The sequence below is a fragment of the Mastomys coucha genome, unplaced genomic scaffold (assembly GCF_008632895.1).
Source record: "Mastomys coucha isolate ucsf_1 unplaced genomic scaffold, UCSF_Mcou_1 pScaffold9, whole genome shotgun sequence".
In the NCBI taxonomy this organism is placed as follows: Eukaryota; Metazoa; Chordata; class Mammalia; order Rodentia; family Muridae; genus Mastomys; species Mastomys coucha.
In genome coordinates this window covers 98115849-98138372 of record NW_022196915.1, presented here as the reverse complement: position 1 = coordinate 98138372, position 22524 = coordinate 98115849, and the positions used below count along the sequence as shown (strand labels likewise).

Here is a 22524-nt window from a genome sequence, read left to right as displayed (position 1 = left end):
GGATTGTCCTTTGGACAGCAGCCTGGCTGGCTGTCCTGAAATCTACACAGCTATCTTCATACTGCTTTCTCTGCTGGGTCTTCAGGCTAGACCACTCAATATTAATAGCTCAACATTTCAACAAATCTGTATTTGATTTCCTGCCTCACAAGCCCAGCTGGTTGTTAAAAGTTGAAATAAATCATTTTGCCTAAATTAACAGTGTTCTTGACAATCTGTTTTATTATATTTACCCTTGAATCCCACTATGGCTTATAAATTGGAGATGGCTGATTTACTCTGACAGGAGGAAGGAGGAAAGGAGGTGGGAAGGAGATAGCTCACTTGCTCCCATAAAGTAGATTTTCTAATCTAACATATAAGCTTCTGCGGCTGGTCACATTTTCAGAATGGTTAACTAGTTATTTTTCTCAATATTTCTCACATTATATACTTTTCAATGTGCACTGAAGAGGATTCTAATGTATGTTGACATAAAGATGTATCTATGAGAGGGCTAATGAACTGAAGGAATGACATAAAGAAGCAAAGTGTAGTTATTGGTCTAGATAGTTTTGCCCTTGTTAGGTAGCAATTGGTGCAAAATTAGTTAATTATGTTAGAGTAAATATGAAATGCACAATTACCATAAAATTATGAGTTTAAAAGGAATTTGAGTGTTTCAAAAATAAAAAAAAAAATAAAAATTTTGAACACCCAGGAATAGTCAAAAGTGGGGTATTGTACCTGAGGATACCTTCAAAATATTCAATTTGGTGAAGATATTTCTTGAGAGGATTGGTGGGTGTTTTCTTTGGAGGCAATGCCAACATAGAACATGAGAAACATAGTATAAAAAGGTGAGATGGATACAGAAATAATTTTCACTTTAGATAGACTCCAACAATATAAAATGGAGGGAGAATTTGAAATCCCACACATTTGTATTCAGGAAATGTATCTATCCCGTCATTGATATAATAGGTATGTGTAGGGATCAAAGAATTTATCTTTATTAATTTTGGGCTAAAGATCAGCAGGTTGTGTACTCAATTTTTGTAATTCAGAAGGCACAACAGAGGCAGCGTTTCATCACTTTCTCTGATCCAGATACAAGATCCGGAAATTTGAAGTCATAGTATGTGAGACGACTTTGGCAGAAATTAAGCAGGGAGTCACATATGTTGTAAAGCATAGCTTTAAATGTGGAACTAATGTTACTCACAGAGGGTAGATAGAGGACAATGACATCACACTCCTTGCTTCCTGGCATTCACCAGCTTATGTGACTCTACTTACTTGAAGTTGCCTGGAGATGTTCCTTATTTCTAACGAATAGAATAATGCAGAAGTTATATTATCTTAAAGATCTGAGTATTAGGTGATGGCTTTTGTGTTCTTTACTATTAAAGTGGTTATCTTGGGAAAGCATGAGAAACGGTTTCCATTCCACCTGCATCCCTATACAGGTGATAATGGGGAGAATAGAGAACCATCTCCCATGGGTAAGCATGGAGGCAGATACCCTCCAAACACACACTGTGGTTAGCTTCTTAAATGGGACATCATGCATCCTTGTTATCAGGTTGACAAAAGCCTCCTGAGAAATCTGGATTCAGAAGCCATCCAGCTAAGACAATCCTAATCCCTGGCTCAGAAACTGCGTTTTAAATGTTCTCATTTTCTCCACTATGTTTAGGAAAATTTATTATCAACATAATTACATGAATTTATTTGTTCATCCTTTTAATTTTCACTATGTAACATTCATATGCAGGTATAAGTATACACATATCCAGAATTAATAACATCAGAGCAATAGTAGTTTCTGAGAATTAGTTACTAATGTGTATCATTTCTTCTGCTACCAATTATCATAGATTAAACCTAAGAGACTCTGTTAGATTGAGTGCAGTCATCTGTCCTTTTATTCCTGTATGACAATATGTATTAGACAAAAAGTAGAGAAAAAAGAACAAAAATAACAGCAGAAAGGAGTCAAATCTGGTCAACAGGTAATTATAAAATTTAAATATACTTAGTGATAATAGATAAAATGCACATATACAGAATAATCTGAGTAACTAACACATAATTATGCATGTTAACTTTCTTGGTGATAATATTTAATCCTGCAGTTATAGGCATAAAACCTTAAATTGTATAGAATATTATAAAAAAAAGTTACTTTGTACAGAATTGCGAATAAAAGAACCTTAAAAGTTACATGTAATCAGAACAGAGAATTTTTTTTAAAAGGCTAAAGCCATTATAATGAAAATGAATAAAGTTGAAAGAATCACATCACAGTATTTTATTTTCAGTTGTGTTATACTAACATCCCTTTACAAAAGGAATACGTCCTAATCTTAGATATAAATGTAATTAGAATTAGTCTTTTTGGCATTTATGCAGCAATGCTACACTCTAGTCTGTAAAATATGTGAAGTGATAAAAGAGGGTTTACTGTAAATTCAAAAGATACCTGTAAGGTCTCATGAGGATTAATTAATCCAAATCAAAGCTAACGTGGGGAAATTGATGTTGCAAGTAGATGTGTGAGGTAAGGGCTGGAAATGGCACTTGAACATTCTAATCTTTGGGCATTTGTTTGCCTGCAATTATATATTTTTTTCTCTCAAAGACAAAACAACTCATAAACAAAGTGATTTCATTGTTCTCTAAAATTACATCAGTTCTCAAGGTACTCATTTTTATGTACTAACTTAGAATTGTGCTGTTTTTATCCAAATTTCTGGCTATCTATCCATGGGAAATAAAATAATGTTGAAAAAAATTATCTACACCTAAAGCAAGAGTATACTTACCACTACACATCAAATGCAAGTGTACTGTTATTACCAATATTCATCTCTTGGTTAAATTTTTAAATGTGGACACTATTTAAAAATTAATCTACAGGACGATCATTGCCTATCTTAAAACCCACCTAGTCTATGGGGTACTATATAATTGAATGTTTTCTTCAATCTGATTTATTTCCATATTTATTTTAGCAAAGGTACAACACTGATAAAATGACATTTCCCAGAGGGCTTACTTAGAGCAACTACATTTCCAAAATAAAATATTGTTGCTTTTGTACTTATCTTTTATTTTATTCTTTAATCCTTTTGTTACAGTCCAGTAATCATACACCTCCTACTCTGCCCCCACCCCTGACTGCTCCCCATCCCATAGCTTCCCTCCCTCTCCTCTATCTACAAGAGGACATCCATATTCCTTCCAACCCCACCCCACCAGGCCTCCCTATTTCCTGAGGGTTAGGTGCATATTCTCTCACTGAGGCCAGACCATGCAGTCCTCTGCTGTGTGTGTGGAGGGGGGAGGGGGAGCGGCAGGGGAGGAGGGGAGCTCCTATCAACTGGTATATGCTGCCTGATTTGTGGCTTAGGGTCTGAGAGATCTCAGGGGTCCAGGTCAGTTAAGACTGCTGGTCAACTTAACAGCACACCTGAGAGCTCTAGGACAAAAGGAAATATACACAACCAAGAGGAGTAGTCAGGAGGAAATAGTCAAACACAGAGCTGAAATCAACCAAATAGAAACAAAGAGAACTATACAAAGAATCTACAAACCCAAAAGCTGTTTTTTTTGAGACAATCACAAAGATAGATAAACCCTTAGCTAAACTAACTTAAAGAGCCCAGAGACAGTATCCAAATCAACAAAATCAGAAATGAAAAAGGAGACATAACAACAGAAACAGAAGAAATTCAAATAATCATCAGATTCTACTACAAAAGCCTATACTCAATGAAAATGGAAAATGTAGATGAAATAGATGATTTTCTAGACAGATACCATATACCAAAGTTAAATCAAGAGCAGGTAAACTATCTAAACAGGCCTATATCCCCTAAGTAAATAGAAGTCATTAAAAACCTCCCAAGAAAAAAGAAAAAAGAAAGAAAGAAAAGCCCAGGGTCTACCAGACATTCAAAGAAAAGCTAATACCAGTATTCCTCAAACTATTCCAAAAAATAGAAAGAGAAGAAACACTGACTAATTCATTCTATGAAGCCAAAATTGCTCCGATACCTAAACCACACAAGGAACCAACCAAAAAAAAAGAACTTCAGATCTATTTCCCTTGTGAATATCAATGCAAAACTACTCAATAAAAATCTTACAAACCAAATTCAAGAATACATCAAAACCATCATCCACCAAGATCAGGTAGGCTTCATCCCAGGCATGTAAGCCACTATGTTGTTTTTTATTTTGCTTTGCTTTGTTTGATTTTTTTGTTTTTGTTTTTTACTCTTGTTATTTTGTTATTTATTCTACCTAAACAAACATCTCAAAGATACTCTTCTGTCAAAAAGTCTTCGAAGGCATTTTTTCTCTTCTAAAAGATGTTATTTTACAACAAATGTGTTTTACTTTTAAATCATTCTTTGGCTTTCTTTTTATCATATGGGTTCCTAAATTTTTCTCAGAGAATATATTGATCACTTTCTTCTCATTCTCACAGTGCCTGCACCTTTCCTATCCACCTAACTTTATTTTCTTTTTCTTTAAAATCAAAAATACAACAAAAGGACACACAAAACCTCAGAGTCCCTTTTCTGTTTGTCAACTACTGCAGATCATGAGACCTTGGTAATCGCAGTGTCGTTCCCTCCCGACTCTTCCTCTCCCCAAAGGGATCATTTGCAAATAGCTTCTTGGTTAGGGATAAGATTTGTATCCATGGAATTTTTGTTTGTTTTGAACTTGGGCAGGTAGTGTGCACACTGGGAGTCTCTGTGAATTCGCGGACACATCAACCTTGCCATGTTGGGCTTTCCACCATGTTAACATCTGCCTGCTTCCTTTACAGCACAGATGACTGAGCCTGAAAGGGATGGGAGGGGTGTGATAAAGACTGTGTGGTTACGGTTGAATGTTCTCCAAGGTCTCTCATTGTCTGTCCATTTTCCAGTAGTGAATTTCTGTTAATTACCCTCCGCTGAACAATGAAGCTTTCATTGTGGTAGTTGGGTGATGGACTGTTGTATGGGTATAGCAATATACCATTATGAGTATTTTTACCGATAAGTTCACTAATCGAGTAATAGTATTTTCCCCTGGAGCCCATGACCTATCAAGTCACCTTGGTCTCAACAACACTAACAGGTATGAGTTGCAACTCACGGAGTAGGTCAATTCTAAAGCCAGTTGATTGCTCACATAATAATTGTGTTATCATTGCCCCAGTATATCTCGTAGGAGGTTGGTATTGTAGCTCAATGGGTCCCTGGCTGAGTGATATTTATGGTAACAGTTTTCTTCTGATAATGTGGGTAGTACCTTCCATAATTTGAATGGTATACTGTCGAGGTGAAGCTTCTAGCTGGACCCTAGCTGTATTTCTCCATGGTCCATGACATACAAATATGGTAAATTCAACAAAAGACAATTGACTTATCACTTTAATTAATCAATTAAGAAATTAGCCTACAGACGACCATACATTGAAGATTCAGGGCAAGTATTCTTCTTTTCAATTTAAACTTATTAGGTTCTTGTTTATCATATAATTATGATGGAAATTATTTTTTACCCATGCAAACAGTTGTCATCTTTGTTTGCCCATGTAAGTCCATATGGTACAGTTTGTTTAGCTTGTTTTTAGTTTCAAACCATGTTTTAAATATACAACAAGAAATTTTGTAAAATTTGATATTTCACCACCATTGAAAATCAGAGAAGTCATACATACCATAGCTTTCCATGAATTTGGCTCATGTTGCATTGATAGAGTATTAGAGTACATGTAGAAAATGATATTATGATAAAGTACAGTGGATTAAATGCAGCAATGAACACGATTTAAATTCCAGTAAAGGTTTTTATGCTTCTCCTTTATTAGTTAAAAGACCCATGAGTTTATATCTTTTGACATCAAAGTGACTTTGTGCTATTATCTCTCAGAAACATGGTAAAATCAATCCCTGATGGTGAGGTTTCTTTGTGGCATGCATAAGATAGCTAACTAAACGTAGATTTTTCTCACTTTACTTCAATATTTAAATGATTCCAAAGTGGCAGGAAAAGTTATTTTTAGGAGCAACATGGGATTGCCCTATTTTTTTTAGACACTAATGAGTCATTAAGCAGGAGGATTTGTCTTCCTTCCTGTGTAGAACTCTCCCGCTGCTCTTATTCTATTGACTAGAACCAAATATCTAAGAAGTGTAACTACTTATACTTCCTGTCAAAGGGATTGGACCTGCTATGTTTGGGTGTATGTTCTCTGAGTTTATACTGTTCACTTTGAATAAGTTTGTAAATCAAGGTGGAAGGTAACTACACTGCACAGAATACACTTTAATTCGTAATAAGAAATGATCCCATAGTCTCTGGGAATCTTAACAGAATCAGTCTCTTCTCTGTGAGCTTTGGATAATAGTGGAAGAATATTAAGTAACTAAATATTAGGTCTGAGTATCTGAACCCTTTTAAACCAGTTGCTATCTTGAATTTGAAATGATATATGGTTTCCATAACCAATAGCTGTTTTCTTTCTGGTAAATTTATACCAAGATAAATCTTTATGACCTTACTGATGCATTTAGAGATATCTTAAAGATGTATATCCTTACACACACACACACACACACACATACGATTTATGGAAGTTGGAATGCTCTTTTATCTGTTTTTATTACTAAGAAATCCACACAAAGAAAATATGTGACTCTTTACCATGCTCTTGGAAACAAATAAGAGGGCTGCTTAAAAAACTGAAATCTCCACTTCATATGTGAAGTTTTATGAGGCTTTTTGGATTTCTCAGATTACATTTCTCCCAGGAAATAAGCACACACTATATTGGATTCTCTGAAAGTCATGACGCAGCTCAGATGAACACCGCAAGGCATTACTATTCTTTGTCCCTGAGTCAGCCTCTATTGAAATCTCATGGAGCTGTTCTATTGGTGTCTCTATAGAACTTGGCAGGGGTTACAGCTAACAGTCTGTGATAGCAGAAGTCATTTCTCTTTGACAGGATCCATAAAGCCAAAGGCTGTAATAACTCCTCTGATGGAATTTTAGTGGGGATACTTTTTGTCTTGTTACCATTGGCTTTTGCACTCAATGGGTCCTTCACCTGTGGGGAACGATTGTGGCTCTCTGAGGTCCCTGTTCTACTTGTGACCTCTGATCAAGCAAAGTGGCAATTTTTCCTCAAAATGAATTTGCTACTGGGCAGTACACGCAGTCAGTGAGTTCTCATCCTCCAAGGGTCTCTCCTAGCTGCTTCAGTGACCTCCCAAGGTAGCAAGAGGCAAGCTCATAACTTACTAGATGCTCATGCTCTCTGTTCACTTTACACAGTCAGACAGAAGGTATTACCTATAATGACGATGTAGAACTGCAGGCAGACAGTTGGAAGAGAAAACACACAATATATTAATAACGAGTATTCTCCCTCAACCACAGGCTTAATTTATTTTTATATACAGCCTTCTGGGCAAAGTCCAGTGGTGAATGAACTGATTAATTCTAAAACTTTGAACCTATTAGCAAGTACTTTGAATTACTAGCAAAGCTTCTTAAAGTACTCCCATTTCAATAACTGATATTTCGAAGTGTATGGGCATACTATTTTGAAACATCAGAGAAAATATTACTGAGTTTTCAAGGTTGTCCTGCATCTTAGCACCATGTCTAATACAGCAGCAAAGCTCAAGCCTTTTAATGAAACCACATGATCTTTATGATAATACTCATGAGACTGGGAGAAAGGAGAGCAAGGATTTTTGAAGAGATTACAGTGAACGGTTTGGCATGGTTTGAATATATATATTCAAATCAACTATATATTTATATATATATTGAATATATATATACATATATGTGTGTATACATATTCCAATATATATATAATATTAAACAGTGAGATATTGAGATAAAAATGCAATATCAATTCTTCTCTTTCCTATAACTTGGGTACTGCTACTTAAATAATTTTTACATATCAATAAATATGGATCATAAATAAGGACTTATGTATACTCATGTATAACAAAAATATTTATAAAATTAAAATATGAATAAATATTTTAATATTTGCTCTTAGTGACCAAAATGGCAATCTAAATTAGGAGCTGTTTAAGAAAGGAATATATAATGAGAGAATTTTAAACCTAAAGATATTCTGCCTTGCTAAGTCATGACTAATGTTTTAATTTAATTTGTATGCCATGTACATAAAAGGGACTTCAACTCTACATTTTGACATTTGTAAAACAACCACAGATAAAAATGTAATTATATGAAATTGAAGAATTTTGTTGGTGGCTGGTAGACTATACAAGGAATAAATAAAGCTTCCAAATATCACTGAAGTCGATCAATATAACTCTTCATATGTTCAGTATTCTGTTTATTAAGATAAATGAAACAGAAACTAGTCCTGCCTGCGTTAAGGTCGAACAATCATGTGAGTGGGGAGTGAGGATTATTATAGGAAAGTCAGAAAACAAGACTCAGAGACAAGAAAAAAGAGACAAAAGTTAGAAATCAGGAGAGCTATCAAGTCAATATTGTGGCAGCCTCAAGTTTAATTTTCTTAGGCTTTATACACTTTACAGCATTGTGGGAAACTAAGTCACAAGCTGTGCATTTTATTTATTTATTTTTGGGTTTTTCGAGACAGGATTTCTCTGTGTAGCCTTGGCTGTCCTGGAACTCACTCTGTAGAGCAGGCTGGCCTTGAACTCAGAAATCCACATGCCTCTGCCTCCCCAGTGCTGGGATTAAAGGCGTGTGCCGCCACTGCCAGGCTGGTACTCTACTATCAATTAGCTAAAACTGTGAACACTTTTTTAATTGGATATTTTCTTTATTTACATTTCAAATGTTATCTCCTTCCCCGATTTCCTTCCCTCCCAGAAATCCCCTATCACATCCTCCCTCCTCCTGCTTCTCTGAGTGTGTTCCTCCACCCCACCCACTCCCACCTCTCTGCCCTCCATTCCCCTACACTGGGGCATCTTTTGAGCCTTCATAGGACCAAGGACCTCTCCTTCCATTGGTGCATGACAAGGCCATCCTCTGGTACATATGCAGCTGGAGCCATGTGTACTCCTTTGTTGATTAAAGGCTTAGTCCTTGGGAGTTCTGAGGGTGGGGGTTCTGGTTAGTTGATATTGTAGTTCTTCCTATGGAGTTGCAAACCCCTTCAACTCCTTCAGTCCTTTCTCTAACTCCTGTATTAGGAACCCAACGCTCAGTTCAATGGCTGGCTGCAAACATTCCTCTCTGCATTTGTAAGGCTCTGGCAGGGCCTCTCAGGAGACAGCCCTACCAGGCTCCTTTCAGCATTAGTGCTTGGCATCCACAATAGTGTCTGGATTTGGTAACTGTATATGGGATGAATCCCCAGGTGGGACAGGCTCTAGTTGGCCTTTCCTTCAGTCTCTGCTCCACACTTTATCTCCATATTTGTTCCTCTGAGTATTTTGTTCTAAGGACTGAGCACCCACACTTTGGTCTTCCTTCTTCATCTTCATGCGGTCTGTGAATAGTATCCTGGTTATTTGTAGCTTTTGGGATAGTATCCACTTATCAGTGAGTGCATACCATGTGTTTTCTTTTGCGATTGGGTTACCTCACTAAAGATGATATTTTCTAGTTCTACCCATTTGCCTAAAAATTTCATGAATTCATCACCTTTAATAGCTGAGAAATAATCCATTGTGTAAATGTCTCACAGTTCTGTATCCATTCCTCTGTTGAGGGACATATGGGTTCTTTCCAGCTCCTGGCTATTATAAATAAGGCTGCTATGAACATAGTGGAACATGTGTCCTTATCCCCCATTGCTGGTAGGAATGCAAGCTGGTACAACCCCTCTGGAAATCAGTTTGGCAGTTGCTCAGAAAATTGGACATACTATTATCTGAAGAAGCAGTTATACCACTCCTGGGCATATACCCAGAAGATGCTCCAACTGTGCACATTTTATCTGTGCCGTCTTCAGCTTACTTTGGTTAGAGCCCTTTTTGGAGCCTAATCTGTTCCGTGCATACTCCAGCATTGCTCTTCTGGCTTAGCCTGTTTTCCAAATCCATACTGAACAAATGGGATGGATTCCGTCCCCCCACTTATGTTGGTGACATTCTTTTATCTTCTGATTACCTATTTCCTACACTTGCTCTTTTCCCTAGCTTTGTGCCTTTGTTGACCATAGAGGGCAAAGGAGTAGATACCGCAAAGAGAACACTCATGAACCTGAAATCTTATCCATTGTGTCTCTCACGTTTAGACCATAACTTTATGGGGAGTCAGATAGGCCCAGAAAACCGAAAAGAAAATATGTGACAGAATATATTATATATAGTGTGATATGACTTGGTTAAAGCATAATCTGGCATGATAGCTGAATACCTTAATATGTTTTTTTTTTGCTTGTATTTCTTTCAAAGAAAAATCCACCTAGTCTTGGGCCCCTTCGTGGATCCAAGAGCCAGTGAAGGTAACATCTTGTGTCTACCATCAGTGTACCTAACAATATTGATTCCACCTTACTCCTGCTCCCAGTCCTTATATTTCCTCTTGTCATCTTTATTTCATAGCAAATGGGGCATATACCTAGGTCATGGTTGTGATTTGTTCCTGTCATACTTCAAGTCATTCTCAGTAAGTCTAGTTGAACAAAGAGTGTCTCTCTGACTCTCCATTTCTTTTATTCCTATGTAGAACTCCTATAATCTTTTCTGTGTAATCTAAATTGCTTTTCTGATTTTCTCCAGTGTCCTCCAGTTATTCACATAATATTCTCTTGATCTCAGTTCCTATAATTAATGTGGTGGTCTGAATTTGAGAGATGAAATGAATAGAATGTTTTTCTTAAGATTTCAAGTTAATGTGTGCATAACTTTGCAGTGAGTCTTGTGTTTCTGTAGTGTAATTTGTTCCCCTAATTTGTTCACATGTTTTTTTTAGGTAAAGCATAGGGAGATTTACATATCTATTTACACATCTGGCATTTTCTTAGTTATTTTTATGGATTTATATAATTGCAATTACATATATATTTATATATATATATATTTACCCAGTGATATACACATACACACATATACAAACACACACACACAAATCATTTGTTTTAAAAGGTAAATACTTAATGAACCTGGAGAATCAACACAATAAAGTAGAGGAAGCAAAAACAACTTAATAAAGATACACATACACCACTATAGAGTGTTATTTCTTTCAATAACACACAATTTAATTAACATAAAGTTAATTGGAAAAAACTAATGACATTTTCCAGTAAAGTGACCAATTGATAATTACAGAGTCTAATGGTATGACTACAATCTGTTATAACATATTGCATGGTGGTCATGACAGTCTTTTCAATGATGGTAATTTTAGCTTTGTGCCTGCATTCATTGCTGATACTCATTGCTGACAAACTGTGTCTCTGTAAGCTTCAAACCAGAAGTGATATATTCCTGTGTCAGAGCTCCTCCGTACTCTACAGCTGCATTTGAGAAACATGCTTAGGATGTCTTGTTTCTGAAGGGACGAGGTGGCCCCTGGGTAAGCTGGGAAACACTTAAAACAGGGATGGTGTTAGGCTCTGTAAGAGAAGATTTTTAACTTTTATATTTTATGAGAAAACATTTTTTTTCCAACCTCCCAGAGAATACCATTGACCAGCCTGATTTTAAAAAGGTCCTGTTGCTTGATTTTACACTTTGTTCCTGGTGCTTGTCTTAACAGCATATGCAATACAGTTCATGAATGCTAAACAAGTGCTTGTTTGCTGTTTGGTTTATGATAGACTACAATGCCACGGAAATAACTTCCTTTACGCAAAATGTGAGCTGAATATTTCCTGGTTCCAGGTGTTCACTTCAATAGTTGTGCAGTATAATGAAATCAAAGAGCATTGCCATGGTCATTGAATACTAAATAATCACACTTACAATATGTGATGTATCACCAAGGTATTCAACATATACATTTAATTACCACTGACATTTATTGTATAAAAGTGTTTTAAGATACTTAGATGTATTTTGTTTTTAAAAATTAAAGTATATTTAATAAACATAATAAAATTTGGTAATATATACAATGGAACACATTCATAAAAGCTAAATAAATACGTGATTAGAACTAAGGTATAGCTGAGTAGTATAGTCCTTATTCTGCAATGTCTGTCTTCTTGGAATCTACTGTTCTGAGTAATATGACTTTTATGTCTTTTGATCTCCTTTGAAGACTTGAAAGTTGTTTTTGTTCTTTTTTTTTGTACAGTTTCTGCATGTGTTAGAATAAGACATTAGGAAGTTCTTTTCTGTTCGTGTTCTCTTAGAGTCTTGAAATCCTTCTGTATCTGCATGTCTATAGACTTTCCAATATTAAGTCAGAATTGTGATGTCATATATAGTGTTCTTTATTCACCTTCTTGTACCTTTCCTCCTTAATCTATACCCACCCATCATAACGGGCATTATATTTTATTTTATAAAAGAAAATTCATGTTTATAATATGGATATAGAATCTACATGTAATATAAAATATTTATAATAATCAATCTGGAAGCAAGGAAAGCAAGGTGATTTCTAATCAAAGGCTGACACTTACATCAGAAATTATCTTTGAGGTAAAATTATGTTTGTTTCTCCAGTATGTAAGATAATTTTACCCTTCCTTAAATTACCTTGTTAGGTGCTCAATAACTGTTAATATTTGGAATAGCCTGCATTTTCTACATCACGTGCTAATGTAACTAAACTGTCCTTTTTAATCAATAGCAGAATTTTACAACTGATACTGAGTCACTAAATAAATATATAACTAAATTTCCTGATAACTAAATTTCTTTTAACTAACATTTTTATTATATTTTTTATTATTATATTTATCTGAAATGGGAAAATTATGCAATACCAACAGCTGACATCTGATGCCTGGATCCTCTACAAGGACCAATATGAGCTCTGACTACCCACCCATTTCTTTTACATCCCACATATATATTCTTTAAGGATATATTACAAACAAAAGCAGAAATTGTTGTATGGTTTGATTTAATGCATTTCTATTAGTAACCCAGAGAGGATAAAGAAAAGTAAAGCTTAAAGAAGAAGTAACATGTTTAGTAACAAATAAATAAACAGGTAAATGGATGATGATGTTCATGTTGGACAAAAATCTTGCACTGAGAAAATTACATAAAACATAAAAGTGCTGTCAACATACTCCAATAGAGCATGGATGCAACATAAAATTAAGACAGGAGATGGGAAGACCCACACAGATTCATGATGACAATATGTTATGCCATAGATAATAAATGGTAAGCTAAATTGCCTGCCCAACCCTTTCTTAAAAATGAATAGGCAAAGACAGTAGTCCCCTTACTTCCTAAATTAACTGTCTCCACTCTCCATCTAGCACGAAAAGCTATTATCAAACATCAAAACATCCCAGTTTCTTTTTACCGAAGATCGTACCGGAGATCGTACTAAGTCAGAAATTACAGTTACAAATTAATAAACTTGAGTAAGTATAAAAATCATGTTTATAATGTATCATGACCATGTCCATCTGGTACTGCCTCCCTCAAGTTATTCCCAAGATCCCAAACATATCTCACAGCTTTCTCTGAACTTCATGACATTTTTAATAACCCAGCAAGTCCAATTTGTGCTTCTCCATGCACATGGGTGTGGTGTCCACTGGGGTATGAGCAACCTTCCACTTGTCATCCCTCTACCAAAGAAAAGTGACTCTCCATACATCAGTAGACATTAGATGCTAAGCTGGGAGTAAGTTATAGTGAGCCCCTTTTAGTTCATCTAGCACATATTACTGTCTTGGTTTTGTAAACTTCTTGTGTGGACAACCAATGCTGTTATCAGTCATTTTGTGTTAGAACTATACCATATCAGGAGACCAGGCTTTCAAGACACTAATAGGACATCATATTATCATGCCAAAGGTATTGAAATTACCCTATGAATGGCATTTCCTGACACACACTATTATATAATAAAATGTAGTCATAGTTGCTAGTATCTTAGGCAACATTTCTAATATAAATTCAAGCCTTTAATACAAGAAAATTGTTTTGGACTACCTATTTTTTCACATATTCTTTGCATGTTGCAAAAAATCAAACTCTAATGAAGAAGTAGCCTGGTTCTATGCTTTTCTAAGTAATAGTAGTAATAGTCTTTGATAATAAAAGAAATTTTGATGTAGTATTCATATAAAAATATGTAAATTAAAATGAAGAAACAGGTAACTTTGTATTATGTTTAAACCTTGTGTTAGGGGCTATGGATAATTGAATAAATTCTATATTCAAGTGATAATATCACGACCAACAATATGAACTCCCAACAGATGGAGACATTCTACAAAACAACTTTACATATTAATATGAATATGTGTTGAGGCCCAAAAGCCCCTGGCTTCTCAGTCTCCATCTTGTCCCTGGGCCATCATCTATTAACTAACACTCTTTTGTCTCTTCCACTATCTTGCTTCCATCCCTGCAATTGACTGGGGACATTTTATGATAGAGGGCTTTCTGGTACCTTACAATGAGGGCATTCCTCTCCAGACTTTTCACAATGAGGACACTCCTTTCTGGACATTTTATGATGTGGACATTCCAGTTATGCTGATATGTAACCAAACAATAATGCAATTTTGGCCTGTACACCTGGGCAAATACCTTTGTGGTCTGGAGTTTTAAATAGTGCCTTTTCCTAGAGTAAATTGAGACTTGATCAGAAAATTTTTTGTCTTGTCTCCTTCCTTCACATCTCCTGTTCCCAAATTTGTTGCTGCAGTTCCCTCTTCTCAAGTGCCCCATTGTTTAAGTTCTGAAGGTCAAGGCAAATATTTGATGAAACCCTAGAAATCAAACAGGTTCCTTATTTGCATAATGTATTATGTTTAGAGTTGTTTTAAATAAATGTATGAGATATTTTCCTTTGCAAAGGTTTTGGATACAATAGAGTAAAATATCTTCTTAATACATTGAGACAAAACAAAGTATAACTTCATATTTATATCTAAGTTATTTTTAAAAGTACTTTTGATTTGATTGTTTTGAAAATAGTTTGGTGTGTGACTAAAATAGTTTCATTAGCATATCATTAATATTTACCAACACAGAAAAGTTTTTTCCTTAGGGATCATGCCTTCTCATGCTGTGATATGAGCTCCTATGTGGTTTAGTGTTTGTGATTGGAGTTCAGTTTTGCCTTGTTGAGGCTCACTACTCCTTTGCATTTACTACAGACATTAGGCTTCCTCCACCAGGCATTCTTATTCCCTTAAATATTAAACTATTCTAAAAACTTTATATTTCCAACTTTCAAACCAGATTGTAAAGTAACTTTATCAAATGTACATGTCTCTTTTTTCCCTGTTTTCCTAGATGAAGTATGTTCTAGATTTTGCCTTCAGAAAAGAGATCATATGTAAGATAATGGAATAGCTTTCTTATAGACTTTATGCCAACTCTTAAGTTATTTATTCTTAGATATAAACTGAATATGTATGACTTACAGTTTACTCGACTCAGGTGCAATTCTATTTCTGAGCATTTTCTTCCTATAGCAACTTTTCTGAATAAATGTCACCCTGTATTTAAGAATGTTATATAATTTCATTTAGAAAAATCAAGTACATTTCTTATGTGGGATCATTTTTACACTATGCAATATCATCTGACAGCACAGGTATACGATTCACTAGAGGGTCCTCACATTTTAATTGGTGTTATATATTTGCTATTAATTACTTTATATTCAATGTGTTAGTAGGCATTCTGGTTTGGTAACTGTTCCTCGAGGAAAGCGTTTTTCAAATGTCAACGTGGGCTTTGATATTTTGTTAGACTGCTCTTTGAGTATCCTTCATATTGTAGGCTTCTATTTGTGCTACATTTCCTCATTAAAAATGAATCACTAATGTTGTTAAATTTGGTTTATAATATATTTATTTCTTCAACCAAAGACAGTTTTTAAAACTCTGCATAATATATAGATCCTCTTATATTTTATATAGTAAACTAAATCTTGAATAGGGACCACCTTTCATTTCTTCAACTCATGAGGATACAATGAAAAGAAATATTTGAAAATAAATGTTATTTTACTTTAATTAAAATTCGATCATATAATTCTGTTATCTTCTCTTTTCTCCCTGCAATCTTCCCCATACACGACTTCTTTGATCCCTCTAAAACAGTCCTTTGTTTTATTATTGTTACACACACATACACACACACACACAGAGACACACACACAAACACACAAATATACCTAATTATATAAATACAAACTAATATTTTCACTCAGTAACACTTGTATAAATATATTTGATTTCATGGTTGAGCACTTAGTATTAAATATACGAAAAGGTTTATACCCATGCTGTTGTTTCTCATGCTCACAGAATTCATTTATTCCCTGTATTTCTTTGTCTATATGTGCATCCCCATGAGATGTCCTCCTTCCACATCATCATGTTTATGGTCCTTGCTTAGGCCTTGATTTGGTAGCCATAGTTTTGAATAATCACGAGAGATACTCCCTGTAATTTCTAAAAGATATACCAATAAAATAGAATAGATGAATTATTTTATACAATTAATCGAGAATAACACACATTTCCATAGGATGGTACATCTTTTAGTGTGTTTTCACACTAGAAGCTATACATACTGGCTTCCTAGGGGGAACATCATCCTTAAATGTGCTTAAAGTATGAACTAAATATTGTATATGACTTTCATGCATCTGTATCAAAAATGGAATAAAGATATTTGATCAAATATATATATTTAAGCCCCTCATGACTTAAAACAAAGGAGAAACTTAGACTAGTCAGTAAGAATCTGCTAGAAATTAGGAACTACAAACTGTTTCTGCAGTGTTTTAAGACTTCATACTATTGAAAAGAGCAGCTTATAGAGTGTATGGTCCAATGGTTAGAGAAATACTTAAAGGATGACCAGTTCAACTATGTCCAAAATCAAAAGGTTGAAATAAAGCTGCCTCTTAGACATTAAAGAGTAGAGGTGAGCTGGACAGTGGTGGAGCATGCCTTTAATCACAGCACTCGGGAGACAGAGGCAGGCAGATTTCTGAGTTTAAGGCCAGCCTGGCCTACAGAGTGAGTTCCAGGACAGCCATGGCTATTCAGAGAAACCCTTTCTTGAAAAAAACAAAAACAAAAACAAAACAAAACAAAGAACAGATGTGACCTTCATGACAGTAGTGAAGTGATATTGTTTCCTTGGCAATCTGCAGGGGAGCTTATAAGTTTTCTCACAGAATACTATGGCTAAACACTTTCTTAGCTTATCAGAGAAGATGTAAATGCCTTTGAACATAGTACTCACTCCCATTTAATTGTGTTTCTGATATTGGGTCATGAGCCACATCATAGATTACTCTGTAATTCTTCTGTTACAATAACCAAATTCTACACAATCTTGTAATACTATATATATATATATATATATATATATATATATATATATTTATATATATATGAAATACAAAATTAAGTTGTTAATATTTCAGATATGAATCATTATCTTACAAGAAGAATCTGAGGATAAATAAAAGAGTAGAATAATTTTAATCCCAACTTCAAAGATTTAATGTCCTAGTTTGGAGACTATGATATTCAAAAGAAGCAAAATCATTTGCTATGTGGTCATTATTTCCCAATAATTCTGAACAGCAATAATAGTGAAGCATTGATTTATATGACAGCTTGTTACTATGTCCATTTAACAACAGTAATAGCAAATTTTCAGGCCTGGGGCTTATAAAAGGCCCAGCCGTGGGTTTTTGATGAAGTTTTCTATAATAAGAGTGAGTATTATATTGTGGAAGGGGTCTTAAATTCAACCAGAAAGTGGTTATCCTCTGACAACTATGCTATTATTACACAAAGCACATCTGTTGGTAGCTTGGATGTCATAGAAGCTTACAGAGTTCATAGATCTTCAAGCACATTGCTGATTTTCTTCCCCAGGTATCAGCATAGCACTCTCTTACAATAGAAATATTGTCAAACATGTCTAGAAGTTTCCATGTGGAAGGATTTTTATTAAATTTACTTCCACACATTTCATTTATTTTGTTATTGTTATTTCAACTTTTTAAATTGTTTCCAATATTGTGGATGATATAAAATCATTTCTATTTTAAAGTTTTTTTTTTCTCTGTCTGTACAGGTATGCTCCTATGAGTAGTGCCTATAGAAACTAGAAAAAGCTACTGGGTCTGTGGAGCTAAAGGTGAAAGCAGTGAGGAGACACCTTCTAGGGACTGAGTAAGTACCCTCTCAGAAGTAAAGAAGAGTTAGGGTGAAGAACTCTGGAAGGGGGGACTGGGAAGTGGGCAACATTGGAGTGTAAATAAATAAAATAATTTAAAAAGATAAAATAAGAGAATGGCTGTACATTGTTGCTGGGCTAATGATTTTGACAAGAGGCCACAGGAATCTCATGCTGTCCTGAGCAGCCCTAATCTTGTGAGTTTTATGAGCTTCCTGAGACTTGTAATTAACAATATTGAAGTATCTTAATTTTCCCAGTATCATGAGCCTCTGTTATCCCCCTAGTAAAGAGTGTATTAGTTTAGAAAAAAAATAATAGGCTCTTCATTTTCAGAATGTTTTCAGATTATTAAATGTAAATTATAAATGTAAACCTTTTTTCATAAGAAGATATGCATTTCGAGTTATCAACTCTTGCTTGAAAAGTTTTACCAATTTTGATTAATGGCTTTGCTCCCTTTTTAATGGTGTGTTTGTGAATGTTGCTTTAAAAATGCATTTATTTTCCTGCATAAATATTTATGAAACATCAACCTTCACATTTCTTCTTTTCAGTTATTATACAATGCATATTTAGACATTTAAGATAAAGGTAGACAGCATGTAAATATTTTTCCATAGGTAGTGATGTTAGGATGTTGTGTAAAAATGTTACATTCTGCTTCCCCCCAAAAGAGCAAAGATTTGGACTGTTTGTGAAGCATCTCATAACATGATAAACGTCTTTGAATGGTGGCATGAATTTCAAAATAATAGGGTAAAATATTGTTAATAATACCTACTTTTATTGTTTTAATAAAATGGTGTTTTTATACAGCCAATAATTTTAAAATTAGTTTTCATGTGTGATATTCTTGTTTAAAGGGAGTTTGATAATTTTATGGGCAAGTAGATATATAGATGTATGATGAATAAAGTGATTTATTCATACACAGAAATAGTTACCAGTTATTGTTATTTTTTATTAGATATTTTCTCTATTTACATTTCGAATGATATCACCTTTCCTGGTTTCCCCTCCGAAAAAAAAAAACCCTGTTCCCTCCCCCCTCCTTAACCTGATGTAAATCACTTAAAATTTAACCATGTTCATATGAAAAATGTGCTATTTTATATAATACTTAAATTACCTGTGTCTTTAATAGAAATGCATTAAAATATGTTACACTTTCATACATAATATTATATATTTTAAAAATAATCTTTTATTTTAGGCTGATAGTTTTTTCTTAGATCTCTTATATTTATACTAGTAGCTTTTCAGTTTTCTAGTTTAGTCTTCACTTTCTAATACCTGTAGATCTGATGTGTAAGAGGAATTGATTTCTATTCTTTGCTGTATCTATAGATCCGATGTGTAAGAGGAATTGATTTCTATTCTTTGCTGTCTTGAAGACACTATCTACTACCATCCATATCTAACCAACATATTTGTAAGAAATGGGACTTAAATTCTCTCTCTTACGTTAAATTTTAAGTTATTTGGAACATTTCTCAGAAATGTGAATTTATGAAAGAGAAAGAGAAAGGAGCTAACAATTGAAAATGTATGTTTCCACTGAACACCACACATATTTTCCCCTGAAAATACACTTTATTTCACATACTTTCCAAAGCAAGTATGGCACAGTCTGTGGTTCAATGTGTGCCATTTTGTTTCTATTTCAGATACAGTTGTATGTGGCTTCTACTTAGGCTTAGACAGAGATGATGCTTTTGAAAAATATCTATGAGCTGGGTTGTTGTTTTGCTTTGTTTTCCAAGGATTCTGGGTCATAGGTTATTCTTTGATATTCTATTGAAATCTTTCTAACTGGTTAAGATTTATAAATATAGTACATCTGTACAAGGCTTCAAAGACATACACAGTGACACAGCCTTGCTATGTTTAAAAGAAAGATAGTGTTAAAGTAGACATAGGAAAGACAGTCTAAGGAATGTCTGAAATAGCCTGCATCACCATGACATAAAGCTGAAGCAATCTGGTTCCACAGAAATGGTTGGAGCAATTGAACCATCAGATGCATAAAGTGATATTCTTTTAATGTTTTCATATCTATTCTTATGTAATTTAATAAATTCTTGAAAATATGAATAGCATGATATGTATGTGATGTTTACAATTTAGTGCAACACATGCATATTATAAATGATATATTACTCCCAGAGTATTTGGTCAGTGCAAACATTATCTCGACTGGTTGATGTCTAGGTGCTTGGTCATAAGGGCAGCATTGCTAAGGTGTGAAAGCAGAGAGTAATTGCTGGGATTTCTATTCTTATGAACAGACTAATGCTGCCTAGAAGGAGAGGCTCTAGCCTCTGGAGATTTCCCTGGCACTCATGAACATGGCTTACAATAAATTCAAGACACCCACATCTTTCCTCTTCTCTGTATACCTGTTTCTCTGATTTTATGGCTAGTGTGACACATCAAAGTTGCATTGTTCAGGACCCAGTATTTTGATATTCAGACATTCTTGTCACCATAAATGTGAGAAAAAAAACCTCTTTTATTCTAGAGTAGTTCATCTCAGATGTTTCCTTAGAACAGCAATCACAGAATGAGACTTTAGATAGAAACTTGAAAATATAATTTATTTTTCTGTTATCTCACTAATTAAGGTGTAATTGGTAGTCTCTAGATAAAGACTTTGCAGTTATTCTTGAAATATACATTGAGGACATCCTAAAGAAGATGATATATTTAATGCTTTATGAACTTGCTAGTATTTTCTTCAAAAAATCATTACAAAGTGAAAATATTACAAATGTACATCAGTTTGTTTAGATTAGTGTTTAATATGTGTGTATGGATGATTTATTAAAATTAAGAGTAAATCAGAAACCTGAGTGACAATAAGAGGCAAGTATCTACAGAAAACTACAATGATAAAATGAGTGTACATATCCACATATTTTTTTAGAAAAATAGCTAAATATATATACAAATACAGATTATAGAAAATATTTATGACACATAATTATGTAATTTTGAATTTATTCATGAAAATTTTACTATAGTGCAGTTGAAACTTGCATATTGATAAATAAAACTGGCTCCAAACTTCAAATATACTAAGCTGCTTCTAGATCCTAAGCATTTACTACGTGCCAAGAACACATTTCTTTAAATACTTTGGTAATTTGGTCAAATGTTGTATTTAAGAAGAGCAACTGGCTTTTGACAATAGGTAGAGAGATGAGTCTTGAGAACCATAGCACCTGTAGATTTGTGCAAGGATGGAGGTCACAACAGTCATGGAGAATTCTGCCTGGAACTGTTGGTCTTGGAACTTTGATTTTAATCAAAGGGGATAGTGGGCTGATCCTTCTTTGGACAGATAAAAGTGTCCACCAGCTTCCCTGACCAGCACTCCAAGGCCACTTTTTCTTCTGAGTGTACTCATAGTTGGCTTCACTGAGAGGGAAGGAATGTCAGAGAACTGTCCTTAGACATGAATTTCTAGAGACTCACTGGATACTGACCACAACTGTGGAGTATGTTTGTTGTAACCATAGCATTTGAATGTCTCTATGTGGTTTGGGCTCCCTGTGGAGCTCATAGTCTCAGAATCCAGTGAAGCTTTCAGCTGGCCACCCAAAAGGCCCATTCCTCCAACCCCCAGAGAACTAGGATCACACAATGGAGAATCTCATCAGGATGGGGATGGCTGTCATAGTCTTCATAGTCCTTTTGATCTTAGCTGCTGAGGCCTGGAGAAGACATAGGCCTACCATGGAGCTGGGAAACAATCTAAAGAGAAAGAAGTACATCTTTCAATGTTCTACACTCTGGGGAATAAATCTGATGATCTAAAGTTTTCTTTCAGAAAAATCCTGTTGTGATAGAATGTCCAGGGAGCAAAAGTGTTAGGGTACAAAGGAAAGTGGAAATGTCATGTTTAGGTGCTTTCTTGGTAAACAAATTACTGTCTTTCCACGTATTTGGGGTCTTTGCTTCCTGAACCAACACTTTTCTGAAACTATAAAGTGATAGATTATGCTGTTGCATCTGCCTGGATTTTCTTTCACCTGTTGTTTGTATCTTTCTGTATTTCTTTAAGGCATTTATTCATTCACCTTTAAAGGCCTCTGTCATCTTTATGAGTTGTAAAAAGTGGGAGAAGAAGAAGAAGAAGAAGAAGAAGAAGAAGAAGAAGAAGAAGAAGAAGAAGGAGGAGGAGGAG

General features: G+C 34.7%; 1 long non-coding RNA gene across 1 annotated transcript in view; it reads right to left on the bottom strand.

Annotated features, from left to right (window-relative positions):
- Positions 1–11208: 11208 nt before the first annotated feature.
- Positions 11209–22524, bottom strand: part of LOC116084824 — a 67396-nt gene continuing 56080 nt past the window's right edge. The window contains exon 3 of the long non-coding RNA XR_004116274.1: positions 11209–11587. This is a non-coding gene — a long non-coding RNA (uncharacterized LOC116084824). The remainder of the gene's footprint in view (positions 11588–22524) is intronic.